Here is a 12900-nt window from a genome sequence, read left to right as displayed (position 1 = left end):
AGTAAAACACCAGCTGCTGCTGAAATGTGCTTATTTTTCCTCTCACTCTTGCAAGCTGCATTTCCCTTGCCTCTTTCTAGCTGTTATTTAGTTCCCTTCATGTTGTTTTCCCCTGGCTTTTCCTTTGTTTCTTTCCTAGGGAAGCAGCACATCATTATGGCTGGTCTTTCTCTAGAGCTCTCCTAGCCGAGGTCATTACTTAGCTTGTGAGATCCAACGAGGTTGCTGTTTGTATGGCTGTGAGACCTATGAAAAAAACAGCTAATCAATTCAGAAAATCATCTGGGTGGTAACCCCACTGTCAGCTTATTTTCTTCCCTTCCACTTAGACATCAAACTGGCTGAAGAGGGCTCTGGGGAATGAGGCAAGCACTGAGAGCTGCTCCTCTGCAGACACATCTGTGTCTTTCATCAGCAGGGCTCAGGGAATACCACTAACCGGAGAGGAGAAAATCTCTTTGGAGCTGCAAGGCTTGTGGTCTCCGTCCTCTCACTCTGAAGAGACCCTACCCAGTGGGGAAGCGATCGTTTGAAAAGTGGCTAATGCACTAACATTGTTTGGCAGAAACTGTCACGTTACAGACAGAGCCGGGGGAGGACGGGGACAAAACACACAGCAAGGAGGGCGGTGTTAGGATAGCCTCACGTCAGCGAGCAGACCCTGCTTGCCAAAACAGCTCACGATGGCTAAGTGGAACAGCAACTGGCAATAGCACGCGCAAATGATCTTCTGGCAAATGAACTCGCTAATTGTTGCACTTTGCTTTCACCCACTTTTTCTCTGGTTTGTATCTTTGGGGACTACACCAGAGCAGTGCACAGGCAGATCTGTACAGCCTTTATCACCACCAGTTTCAGTAATTAGAAGTATAGTTGCACAGTGCCTCGTACGCTGGGACTCCGTGGTGTCACAGCTCATTCAGAGAAGATAAGTCACATCTGAAAGGCATTCTCTGGTGAACCAGCTAGCCCTTTGAAGGGTGGGGGTGGATGTGCGTGTGTGTGTCCTACCCGTGGATTTGGCCAGCAGTCTGGAAAATGTCAAGGTTAGGAAAGGCTGAGCTTCATTTGCTTTTCACAGATCCGGGTAATGAATTTTTCATTTTAAAGTATTGTTCTAGCTTGAAAAGCGAGTCTGCAGCACTGGCATCGTGGGGTTCCACATCTGTCTCTCAGTTGCTCTGGACCATGTTTGCCCAATTTACTGAACAGGGAATTTTTTATATTTTGCAACCCTGCAAACTAAACAGGAGGCCTGAGGCTTTATCTTGGTTTTCCTCTTCATATGGCTTTATCAACGTGGCAGATTTTGCTTGCTAACCCTTTATATTAATCTCCTGTGCCGGTGTTGCTTTTGCAAGGAGAGCGGACGAAACCAAGGTATAGGAAGGGGAAAAGCATCAAGAACTTTTGCCACTGGACAGAGTACTTTGAATTGTGAATGCAAATGGAAAGCAGAACCCCACAGTAAAAACAAAGGCTTTTTCCTTCCCAGCCAGCATTGAGCCAAAGTCCTTTTTTCCCCTCCTTTGTGGCTGCAGCTTGATAAAACTCCATAAAAGAATGAGCAGCCTAAAAAGATTCACTGGGAACTCATCTCCCTGTTTCATTGTGTGAAATCCAGAGATATTCAATGGCATTAGAAATCATATCAGGACAATTAAAGGCAGTATCTTTTCATGCTGTTCCCATCTTACCCGTGGAACTTGCTTCTGCCATGCGCGATGGAGCTGAGGGGTCTTAGCAGGATTCAGAAGAGTTCAGCAGGTCTTAAACATTTTTACAGGCAATATTAAAACCTATAATGTAAATAACAAAAGCTTCTAATGATGTAAGTAAGCCCTGCTTACCAAAGCTGAATTCAACCTTCACCTGTGGAGTTTGGGAAGCGTTTCATCAGTAGGGATGTTTTTCTGCTCCTGCCTACTAAAGGTTTTTGCATCCCTGCCCATGACACTGACTCCTGGCAAAAATGGGGTGCTAGAAGAGAGGAAGAGTTAGTCTGCTCCAACACAAACCGGTTCCTCTACTTAAACTGCTGAGCACTGAATATGCCCACTGTAATCCTGCCCAGTCCTAAGGCCAATGCAAGGATAGTGGAATGGCTCAAGGGTGATGCCTGCAGGGTCTTTAATCCAATAAGGGCTTGCGCTAGTAGCTTGTGAAGAGGTGCAAAAAATCCTTTGCCTTAAACAGATGTATTGGGGCAGCACGTTCCACAGCTTAACTACCCGCCCAGGTGGGAAGCAAAAAACCAAACTTCCTTTTTATCAGATTAATTTCTCCCAAAAGTTGGTTTCACTGGCTGTGCTGCAACATTGGCATTTCCAAGCAGAAAGTTCCTAAATGTTTTCTCTTTAAAAGTGTTTTACCTGTTTTAAGCATCCTTAAAGGGTGCCCGCATCATGCCAGCAATGTGCATGCACTAACAGCAGTTGCTGAAGGACTGCTGGCAGCCAGAGCATGATTCCTGCGTCACTGCCGGCTGCAAACTGTAACAGAGACCAAGGACTTGCCAGAACCCAAAAAGGAGGAAGCACCAGGGTCACAGCCTAAGCAAACCTAACAGCAAATGTGAGCATGCACTTAGTTTTTAGCAGAAGCTACAGAAACTGCTCACAGCAAGTGGATTGTGTCTAACTGAGAGCAAGCCCAACAGCGAACAGGAGACTGAGACATCCCATTTGTCCCTGTGCCTTTCTCCTGCACATTGCTGCCCACCCCGCCTAGCTGTGCGGGGAGGAGGCATGCATGGGGCTGCCTTGCCCACCCTGCCTTGGCCGGGTGTATTTAGTTTCCTCCCAAGGTGCCCACTCGTTTCCCGGCTGCTGCGGACCAACTGATCGGCCCCACGGCGCCTGCGGGAGGATGGTGCAGCCAAAGGGGCAAAGCGCTGAGCGTCCCCAGGGTGGCCACACATGGGATTTGGAGGGGGGATTGGAAGTGGGGAGCAGGTGGCACGGTGCTGAGCTGCTCAGCTGTTGTGTGGCTGGAGAGAGACGGACGCAGCTGGGCGAGGGAAGGAAAGAGCTCAAGGTCTGGCAGTCTTTCTGCCTTACAGGTCTGTAGCCTGCACTGAAGAAGTGGAGAGCAATCCAGCTGGGATGCAGGGCTCTGGGTGCTTATGATCCCGCGAGGGGCCGTGCCATGAAGCACTCTCAGAGGGGTGTGACGTGCACACACGGGGTCCGTGACAGCCTCACCCTGAGGCCTGTGCTGCTTTGTGCCTGGGCAAGTACCCTGGCAGCAGCCCCTGCTGCATGCCAGCAGGGGCCTTGGCAGCACTCTCGGGGGCATACATTTATATCTGCTCATGCAAATAACCTGGAAGTGTCCCCCGGAGTGGGACAGCTGGTCCCCGGCAGCGTTTTTGGGAGCATTCTTTATGTGCCCATGTAAGTACCCTGGCAATCTCTTTTGGGGCTCACCAGCAGGGGCCCTGGCAGAGGCCAGGAGGCAGTGTCTCGGTGGCTGAAGCCATGCCAGCTGAAGCTTTCCAACAGCAAAGCTTTCTTCTGCCCTGAACAAAGAGCCAATGTGGCTAGTGTTATTGATCTGTTTCATGCCTTGCTGCTTTTAACGTGGCAGGAAAGACTGAGAGGAGTTTTAAGTTGTCCAAATGGTTTTAGACAAGGTTAATACAACTCATCGATAAATGCCACTTTTTATTAAGTTTTAATTACAATGTCATTTCAACAGGCTGGACGTGCCTTGCCTCCTCAGCATAGCTGGTGGGTTTATTTTTTTTAAGGTGCGCTTCCTTGAGCTTCAGTGATTAATTTCCATTGTGGACCTAGGAGCTGACAGGCTGCCGGAGAGCCCGACTGCTTCAGCAAATTCCCCTTGGCCCCAGTCCCTGGGCTGGCAATTACAGCTTTACATCAGCGCAGCGATCGGTGATGCGTGCTGGGCTGGGCTGGTGGTGGGAGGAGATGGGCCAGCCGTTTCAGAGACATCAAGATGTCCACAGACTAAATGCAGTTGTTGGATCTTCTTTCTTCACGCTAATGGAGATGGTCCCTTCCAACAAGCTGCAGCCTGGCTGTGTCTCAGCGCCTGCAGCACAGCCCTCTGTATGTTTTATGAAGCCTCATTTCTTGTATTGCAGTAGGACCTCGCCAGGGCAGAAGCTGGATGCAGAGTTTTGATCAAAATCTTTGAACCTCGCACACTAGTGTACCTTGATACATCTTCATCTTGGTCCAGAAAGGGTGCTGGTGGCTGCTAGCCCCCTTTACTCCTTGCAGACTGGTAAGAATGGAACAGGCTGCCCAGGGAGGTGGTGGAATCACCATCCCTGGAGGTATTTAAAAAACACATAAGAGGCAGTGCTTGGCAACGTGGTTTAGTGGTGGACTTGGCAGTCCTGGCTTAACAGCTGGACTTGATGATCTCTAAGGTTTTTTCCAACCTAAATGATTCTATGATTCTATGAATGCTGAACATCTCATCTTTCCTGTTGTCTCCCAGAGGTGGGTTCTGAACACCAGTAAGAGATGCAGATAGGATCTGGTTCAGGTCCAACTCACAACAGGGTGAATAAACAGAAACTACTAGCAGCACTGGAGTCAGTCAGAAATTCAGCTTGGCTTATAGTTCTCCCTCTCCAGAGTTTTATTATTAATACTGTTTTAGCATAAGAAGATGTGTGCACACATTACCCCTGAGGCAGGGTTCCCTCCTATGCACTGCACTGCTTTCTGTCTCCAGAACTGTTCTAAAACTTTGTTAAAACACAGTTATTTTTACGCAGTTGGCAATTTCTCTGTTCACTCCCTTTCTTTTACAACAATTTTCCATACTCTTTCGATGTGATCAGGATCTTTTTAAGAGTGGAGGACTTCACTGCTGCAGAAGGCACAGGGATGGCAAACCACGCCTTGGGTGTAATGCTGTCAGCCATCCCTCCCTCCGCTGCCCTGTGCCTTCCTGGAAAGCCGGGGAAGTGGCACTGGTGTTGCCCAGCCTTTGACTCTGCGGGGGGTGCCTGGCACAGATGGGCAGGGAAGCTAGAGCTCATAGCAGTAGAGAACTCACACTAATGGAAAAGAAATGGCAGCCAGCCTTAAGTGGCATTTGCTGGCAGACCAAAAGCAAGAGGCTAAAAAAGTCAGAGGCAAGACCTGGTGAAATCACAGAACACAGGTATTAATTACTGTGTGGTTTGCATCAGGTGGTATTATGGCAGGGGTCGGTGGTGTTCAAGGAAACAGAACTGAGGATCAGAGTGCTGTATGAACACCAGTTACAACACAGGCTTGTCCCAACCAGGCAGAGAGCTTGGGATACAGATGAGAGCTGTCTGGTAAGGATCTTTTACTTAAAATGCCCACTGCTGTTACCGTGGGCATTTGAGGAGGTGTGGTCCTTGAATCTGGAGACTGGCAACGAATTATATTCATCCTTGGCATCTGTACCTGACTTGAGAAGACTTATGCAGCGTGGTAGCTTGTAAGCTTGTAAGCTACCACACGTGCCAGGGCCCCGAGCACATCCCCTGGGGGTTTGGCTCCCCAGGCTCAGCACTGACTTAGATAGTCATGCAGGGTGTCTGATGTTGAAGAGAGCTCTTTGAGAAAGCTCTGCTAAAAAGCCTCAGCGAGGGCCTGTCTTGCTGTTCACTTGTAAGCTGAGGCTCTTGCACTTGGTCCCCAGCCGGGCTACCTTGCAGCTGAGTTGCAGCTATGCCTGTGCCACGTACCCTGTTTATGTGGACGTTCGCCTGTGGACTTCAATCCCTGACTTAACTTCAGATCTGTCTTGTCATTGTGGATTTGCCTGGCAATCACTGGACTCTTGGCTGAACCTGGTTACCATCACCAGTCCTATTCTGCTCTTCTTGTTTGGGTATTGTGGGGCTGTGCCTTTGCCAGTGTGCCTTGCTGTCACCCTCAGCTCCAGGCTCACCTTCTCCCGTGGAGCAGCTGGCCCTTGCTGCCTCCTCACAGCTGACATGCTGATTGATGCCTACATCCCTGACATTGCTTGTGATTCTGCCTTGGTTGTCACCAACGGAGTGAAACCACAGTGGGAAATAGAGTTGTTCATCTGCAGCAGACATATCGATCAGGCGGAATATAAAAGGCAGCAGCTCTCACACATTATAATGCAAAGCAGTGATGGGCAGCATTCCTGCACGTGTGTGCCACATACCAAAATCTTAATGTGTGCTAGAGCCATGAGGGCTGTCTCTCAAACTGAAGAAGGCCATGGGAACGGGGAGTTTTAGGCAGATGGTGATAATGGCTCCCCAGGGCTCCTAACATGTCACTCTGGAGGGAGCTGTGCTAGATGTGGAGTGGGATCCCAGGGTAAGCCAGAGGGGCTCATCCCTGCAGTCATGCTTCTTCTCAGAGCTGATGATTCAGGTTACACAGCAGACCTCATAGCAGCACATTCCCTGTCCCATCGCACAGTGTATTACTCACACAGGAGCCATTCTCAGAGCTGACAGCGAGGTTCAAGAGCCAAGGCTTGTTCACCAGTGACTGAAAGAAGGTGGGCTTGAGCTATCTGTTCCCGGAGTGGGCTGGGAAGTTGTTTTCCCATGACTACCAAAAGACATGAGTTGTTTGGCTTGAAGACCCTACAAACCATATTCTTGCAGTCTCTGTGCTTCACGTTGTGAGGTCAGTGTTCATATTGTAGCTTATAGCTGATGAGCTTGCAAAAGTGAGACTTAACTGTGTGCTTCATGCCTTTCTTGTCACCCGGGTTTGGGTGGGTGCGTTGAGGATTTCTCTGCTTGCTGTTGTGATGCAAGTGGTGCTGTAGTGTTTTAGTAAAAGAGCATCTCTTGGGGCAATGCAGTGATTTAGGCAAAGGTAAGATTGCAGCTATCACTATGTGCACTACAGGGTTGGGAGGTGCCAGGGGACAAGAGACAAAGTGTTATGGGCTGGGCTGAAATACCTCTGAAGAACAGGATTAGCAAGTCTGGGCATGCCAGAAATGCCTTGAGCTGTTTCTGTAATGATCCCAAGTGGCTGGGCTCTGCTGTTGAGTGCGTACCCTGGGCAGGTGACTGTTGTTGTGATGATCACCCTTCACCTTGCTTTCAGCTCTGTTGCTTAGGTGTTGCTACAGTTGATAGCAATACACATTCACACAGAGCACAACTCTGCTTAAGAAGCTGGTAATGTTTGGGGGCAATGAAGTTTTGCTGGCAGCGCTGCTACTGCCAGCTGGCTTGAAGCCAGTGTCTGCATTTGCAGTGATGGTGTATGGAGGTACCTGTAAAGGGAATGAGGCAGAAGCCTTGTTTTGACATCTCAAGGCTTTAATAAAGTTTGGAGGTTTGCCTAGGCAGGATGAAGCCTGGCTACAAGGCAGACACTGTTGGGCAGTCAGGTTTTAACTGAAATGCTCCTCACTACTGTTAATTTTGTAGTATAAATCCATTCTAAATGCTGCCTTGCTTGCCTCATGCACAAGAGGAAAAGAAACTGCACACAATGGGGTGACTTCTGAGCAGCTGAAGGCTGGGCATAGCTGCAGTGTGCTCCCCAGCCCTTGCTGTTTTCTCTTCCAAAGGATTTCTGGACCGTTAGAGTATAAGGTAGAGTCATAGCTTTGGGCAGAGTCATAGCTTTGGGATGCAGTAGTGTATGTGTCTGCTGGTGGGACTTCTGTGAGAACCCAGGGTGAGAGAGAGAAAGAGAAACCATGGTGCTGTGCCACTGCAACGCCTGGTACTTTTTACTGATCAGGCTTGAAGTCTGTGTGATGGTGGAGCAACCTGGGTGATGTAGATACAGAGAAATGGAGAGCCAGTGAGATGAGCAGAAGGTTGGTGTGGAGACACAGGGTGTCCTGGCAGAGGTCACAGGAATGCTCACAGCTGCTGTGCGACAAGGAATGAACTCAGATCATCTGTATCAAGGTGTGATCAACTCCTGGGGCGGAGGCGGAAGGGTTCTAGTTGGGGAAGTCAGGTGGGTGGAGTAGGAGGATAGGAGTGGGGATGATGTTTAGATGGAATATAGCTTTTAGGAACAGGAATTTTGCCCTGTTCACTATACTAAGGCCAACCCCCTCAAAACCGTGCTGATCCACGGGAGCCACCACAGCCTGGCGAAGGATAGACACCGCAGGTCATGCAGAAACCCCAATATGACTAATGCAAAAAGCAAGAAAACACTTCCCCCAGTGGCACTGGGCTTCTTCCCTCCCTAAAGTCATTCCCTAGAGAGAGTGAGTGAAGTACACTTGCTAATCCAGGATGTTTTAATTTTCTGGTTTGCTCTTATTTTTGTCCCTAGTAGATACAGGAGGGAGAAACCTGTGCTGATATTCTCAGGGAACCTTCGCACAGAAACCTTGGAGACAACTTGGGACCTGCCCTGGATGGTGCTGAAGCCTCTTTCCCAAATATCCAGGGCTCTCAGCTCCTGCACTGGGAGCCCTTGGCAGCCTGACTTTTGCTCCCAAAGCAACAAGGTGCTAATACACACCGACTCGCTTCGTTTTGTCCTTCCCAGCCCTCCACTGCAGGGTGACAGCAGCAGGGAACAACCCTGGGGAGGAGGAGGATTTTGAAGGAAATTATGCACTTTGACTTACTTATCTGCAAGCTCAGCTCAGCAGCGGCACAGTGACAGCCTGGTGCATGTGCAGGCTGCTGCTGCTGAGTGCCACCCGCTCCACTTGTCAGAAGATGAGCACCAATGGAGCTGCTGGGCTCCCAGAGCTATGAGACCTGCTCTTGCGATAAAGACGGATTTGAATTTTTGCAGGTGTGCTGGGAATAGCTCCAAGCACGTCATCCTGGTCACTGGCCAGAGGAATTCACGGCTGTTATATCTGGGAGCCAGACAATGATTACAAATCAATGACTCCAACTCCTGGAGTGGTTCATCGTTAACCTGGGAATTTAGCTCCTACCCTGGCTCTCTCCATTGCCAGCTTCAGTTCTTGTAGCATCTTGAGTGTCTTACTCATTTAAAATCATCAGATAGGCATGGATGTAGCTGAGGAGGAGCAGGACAGATGCAAGGAGGCATGGTTGGACAGCTAAGGGGAGGGAGGGTTTCTGAAGGGGGGCGGAGCACCTTGAGGGTGAGCAGAGCTCAGCTGTAGGCTGGGGACCAATGCTGCCAGCATCCTCTCTGCTGCAGGGCTCCCACTGACCTCCTTGCTTGGCTGGTAGATGGCCCGTATTTTTGCCTGGCTGGACACAAGGGTGGTGGTGTGGGGGGATGACAGCAACCACCTATGCCCAGCCAGACCAAAGCAGAGGTTATTTAGCAGGCCAGTGGGGAGGTTTTAATCATCCCAAGCATCCTGGGCCAGTCTATTCTCAATAATGATTTATAGCACTTAGCACTTTTACATGTTCTAAGCATTTTGCAGGCATTAACTGGGGGCTGGGAGACTGAGACCACTTCCGAGCAGGGACTGGCACTGCTGTCTCACCCAGGCGTAGCAAAGAGGTAGGGGTTCAAGGAGCAGGCTTCCCACAGCCTGCCTTCATTCACTGCTGTGCCTGCCCACCTGTGACTGTCTTCCAGCTGCTTGTCCCACCTCACAGTCTTCCTCCCAAACCTGGAGTATGTCTCTTAGGCAGATTTGCTTTAAAACTGCAGCCATCTAGCCGCTGGCCCAGGGAACGTGGCTATTTCACCATCAGATACAGTAAATAATCACCACTGTCAGGCAGGGCAGCTAGGCAGGGAATTGGTCCCATTTCACAAATGAGGCAGCTGGCACAGAAAAGATAGCTAACTGGTAGACCTGTGAACACATTTCCCAGCTCCAGCCTTCTCTTCCTGGCCTTACAGTGCTATTTCCAGAGTATGGCTTAGACTTCAGCATGTTCAGAGAAGCTAGGAAGCTAAAAGACACCCCGACCCTCTGTACTACCAGAAACACTCCTTGGTTTGGATTTGGCTTATGCAAAATGGGTTGCCCAACACAAGAAACGCAGCCAGGTCTGCACCACCCCTAGATCTAACCTCTGCTGGATTTGTCATCACTGTAGCTTTTGTTGTCATCTACATGTGCTGCAGGGCTTTAAACTGGGGCTGGGATCTGCGGTGGCACACAGCAAGCTGATCCTCCGTGCAGAGGCTGCTGCAGAAAGATGGACTTTACAGGATGCTGTAAGGCACTGTGTGAAATGCCAAGCTGAAAGATGAAGTGAAACCTGCATGTTCCAACCCCGATGCTGCCGCTGCCTCTGCAGTCCCTTCCTGCGCCCCCACCACCGGGGACTGTCCATGCTCACCTTGGCAGCACAGCTGCAGCCAAGGGACTGAACACTGGGAGCAGACACCCAGCTGTGGCAGCAACAGGGAAGATGCAGAAGGGAGGGCAGGGGGAAACATGCTGGAGGAGATGGTAGTTGTCACCTCTGAGAAGCTTGAAGAGTTTGAAAAAAACCACCCAGGTTTACATATGGAACTGAAACTGTACCAAGGGGAATTAACTGAGAGCACTAAGTAGTGGCCACCAGCTATTTAAAGCTTCACATGCATGTGATGTGCAGCTGGGTATAGAGAAAGGGCGTGCCTGCAGCTTGCACAGACATGGCCCTGACAGCTTTAAAACAGGGCTTTTGAACACTGCTAGGTACAGCTGCAGCAGCCAAGAGGTCAGCATGGGCTAGAAACCACTCAAGAAACCAGGGAATAGCTGGGATGTTTGAAGTAGGAGCAGGGCATGACCGGTGCCCTTATCAGCCCTAGCTAAACAGCAAGCGGGACCAGAGCTAGGGTGTTTAAGATTATTTCAAGACCCAGTCAAGACTGGACAGGAACTGCAATGACAGTCTTGTGGACAGACACACAGAGCTATTGCACAACCTCAAGACAGGCTATGCACTTCTCAGCAAGAATTCAAACTAGCCGAGAGATGCATCAGTGTGGAAATGACCCCTGTAACTTTCCTTGTTGGTCCTTTATACAGGACAAGTCTTGCTATACCGTGCCTTGGTTCCCAGGGAGGTTTGAAGCCAGAGCTGGGAATGTCTGCAGGTACTAGAGGAACCCAGGTCCTTCCACAAATGGGGCTCCTGGTTAGTGGCAACTGTAAGCTGAGTTGAGTTGTCCCATCCTCCTTCCTTCCACCCTTCACATCCAGACAGATCCTGCCTAAAAGCAATTGCAGTCTTATTTCACCAGTGCTGGCCTACCTTGATTTTTGTTTTCAGAGCATGCACCACATTTTGATAGGGAGCAAAGCATCTCGAGTACTTTCTTATTTCCTAGCACAACCTTTGCAACAGCAAGTACAGCACTCTCCTGGCAATGGGTGTGATTGCTAACATGAAAGAGTCCCATTAAAGAAGTGTTTTAGCACTGGACTTTGGTTTTGGCCTTCAAACTCAATTTGACAGGATGAACCAGTGCTGCAGATCTCAGAAGCCCTCTGGCAGGCATTTCCAAGACCCCTGCCTGGCTCTGAGCTTCTATTTGAGGTCCTTTGCACGGCATTTTAACCCCTCTCAATGCTCCTCCCTGGGAACATGTCTCTAGTGCCCAATTGCTCACCGCAGAGACAGTTTTCTAACTGCCTAGCCTGAATTTGGTTTTATGGTCCTAACACCAGGCTTTACTACTTTGAGATAATTAAAGCAATTCCCTTCCTTTGCTTATATTGTTCCCTTGAAGGTATTTGTAGGCAGAATGCTTGTCCCTACTGAACCGTCCCTTTTCCACTCCACATGCTTCCCTCTGTGGTCCCTCCCATCCTCAGGTTGCTTTTATCAACTAATAGTTACTGCAGAATGTAGCTGGGTCATCTTTCAGCTCCTCTGATCTCCCTTTGGGAGCAGGATCATCTCAAGACTCAAGAAAAACCCCGTCCTGCTGAGGAGCAGGCAATGGGCCACAGCCACCTTCCAGACATGCTGCCCTGGCTGGGGCTTGGAGAGCGCTGGGGAACCTTGGGTGATCCCTGCATGGATGCTGGGACTGATCTACTGATCTTGGTGACAGCAAAGGGTGAAGGGACCAGGAGAGGAGGAAAAGCTGGCAGATGTCCAGCTGGAATATTCAGGGGGGCCTGTCCACTCTGCTTCCAATCTGTTGCGGGGGTGATAGCTAATGAAATTTAACATATTATTGACCAGATTGCACTTTCTCTACCTTGAAAACGATCTTGGTGACTGCTGTGGGTTGTTTTCAATAGTTCTTGGTTTACAAGGTCTTTCTTTTTTTTATTAAAAAAATTAAAATAATTAAATTTTTTATTAAATTAAACCAAATGGACTTTGTTCTCCACTGGAAGCTGTTTATGTGACATCTGTTTTGAATAACTTTAAAACTCAGTCCATTCAACTGTTCAAAATAAAACAGTGAAATTACAATATTATTTGTGATTTAAAAAAAAAAAACAAAAATCAGGCTGTACCCACCTCCACCTGATTTACTCCCCAGGCATGAGCTTAGCCCTGTGTGCCCAGTGCAGCCCTGGTGCAGCTGGTTGGATTGATGTTTGCCTGGTTCGCACATTAAAACTACTTTGACAAATTACTGTTTTCTCAGATAAAAAAATGCAAACCATTAGTAAGTAAAGTCTGCAGTGTTTTTGGCATTAAATACATGGTGCTCTACATCAGACTAGATACCCAAGCTCACGTGGATTCCTAGGACAGCCTGAGCGGGGCTTAAGAGTTTCCCCGTACTGGGAATGCATGCCCAAGTGTTTCTTCCAGGATATTTAAAAGCTCTATATGCGTATCAGGGGTACGTGGGAGGGCTGCACAGACAAGCCCCTGATTGCCTTGCTGGCAGTCAATGATAGGGCAGATTCCACCTCTGTTCTGTGAGGGAACTGGAGGGGTTCCCATAGGTGACCCTGCTGCTCTGGCCTCCCAGTTCCCAGCCCAGCTCCCTCCAGCTGCCTGCCTGGGTGCCTGTGTCCTGCTTTCTCATAACCTCCCCTGCCTCCTCCTCCTCT

The sequence above is a fragment of the Falco peregrinus genome, chromosome 6, assembly GCF_023634155.1.
Source record: "Falco peregrinus isolate bFalPer1 chromosome 6, bFalPer1.pri, whole genome shotgun sequence".
Classification (NCBI taxonomy): Eukaryota; Metazoa; Chordata; class Aves; order Falconiformes; family Falconidae; genus Falco; species Falco peregrinus.
Note: the sequence above shows the minus strand (reverse complement) of the source record.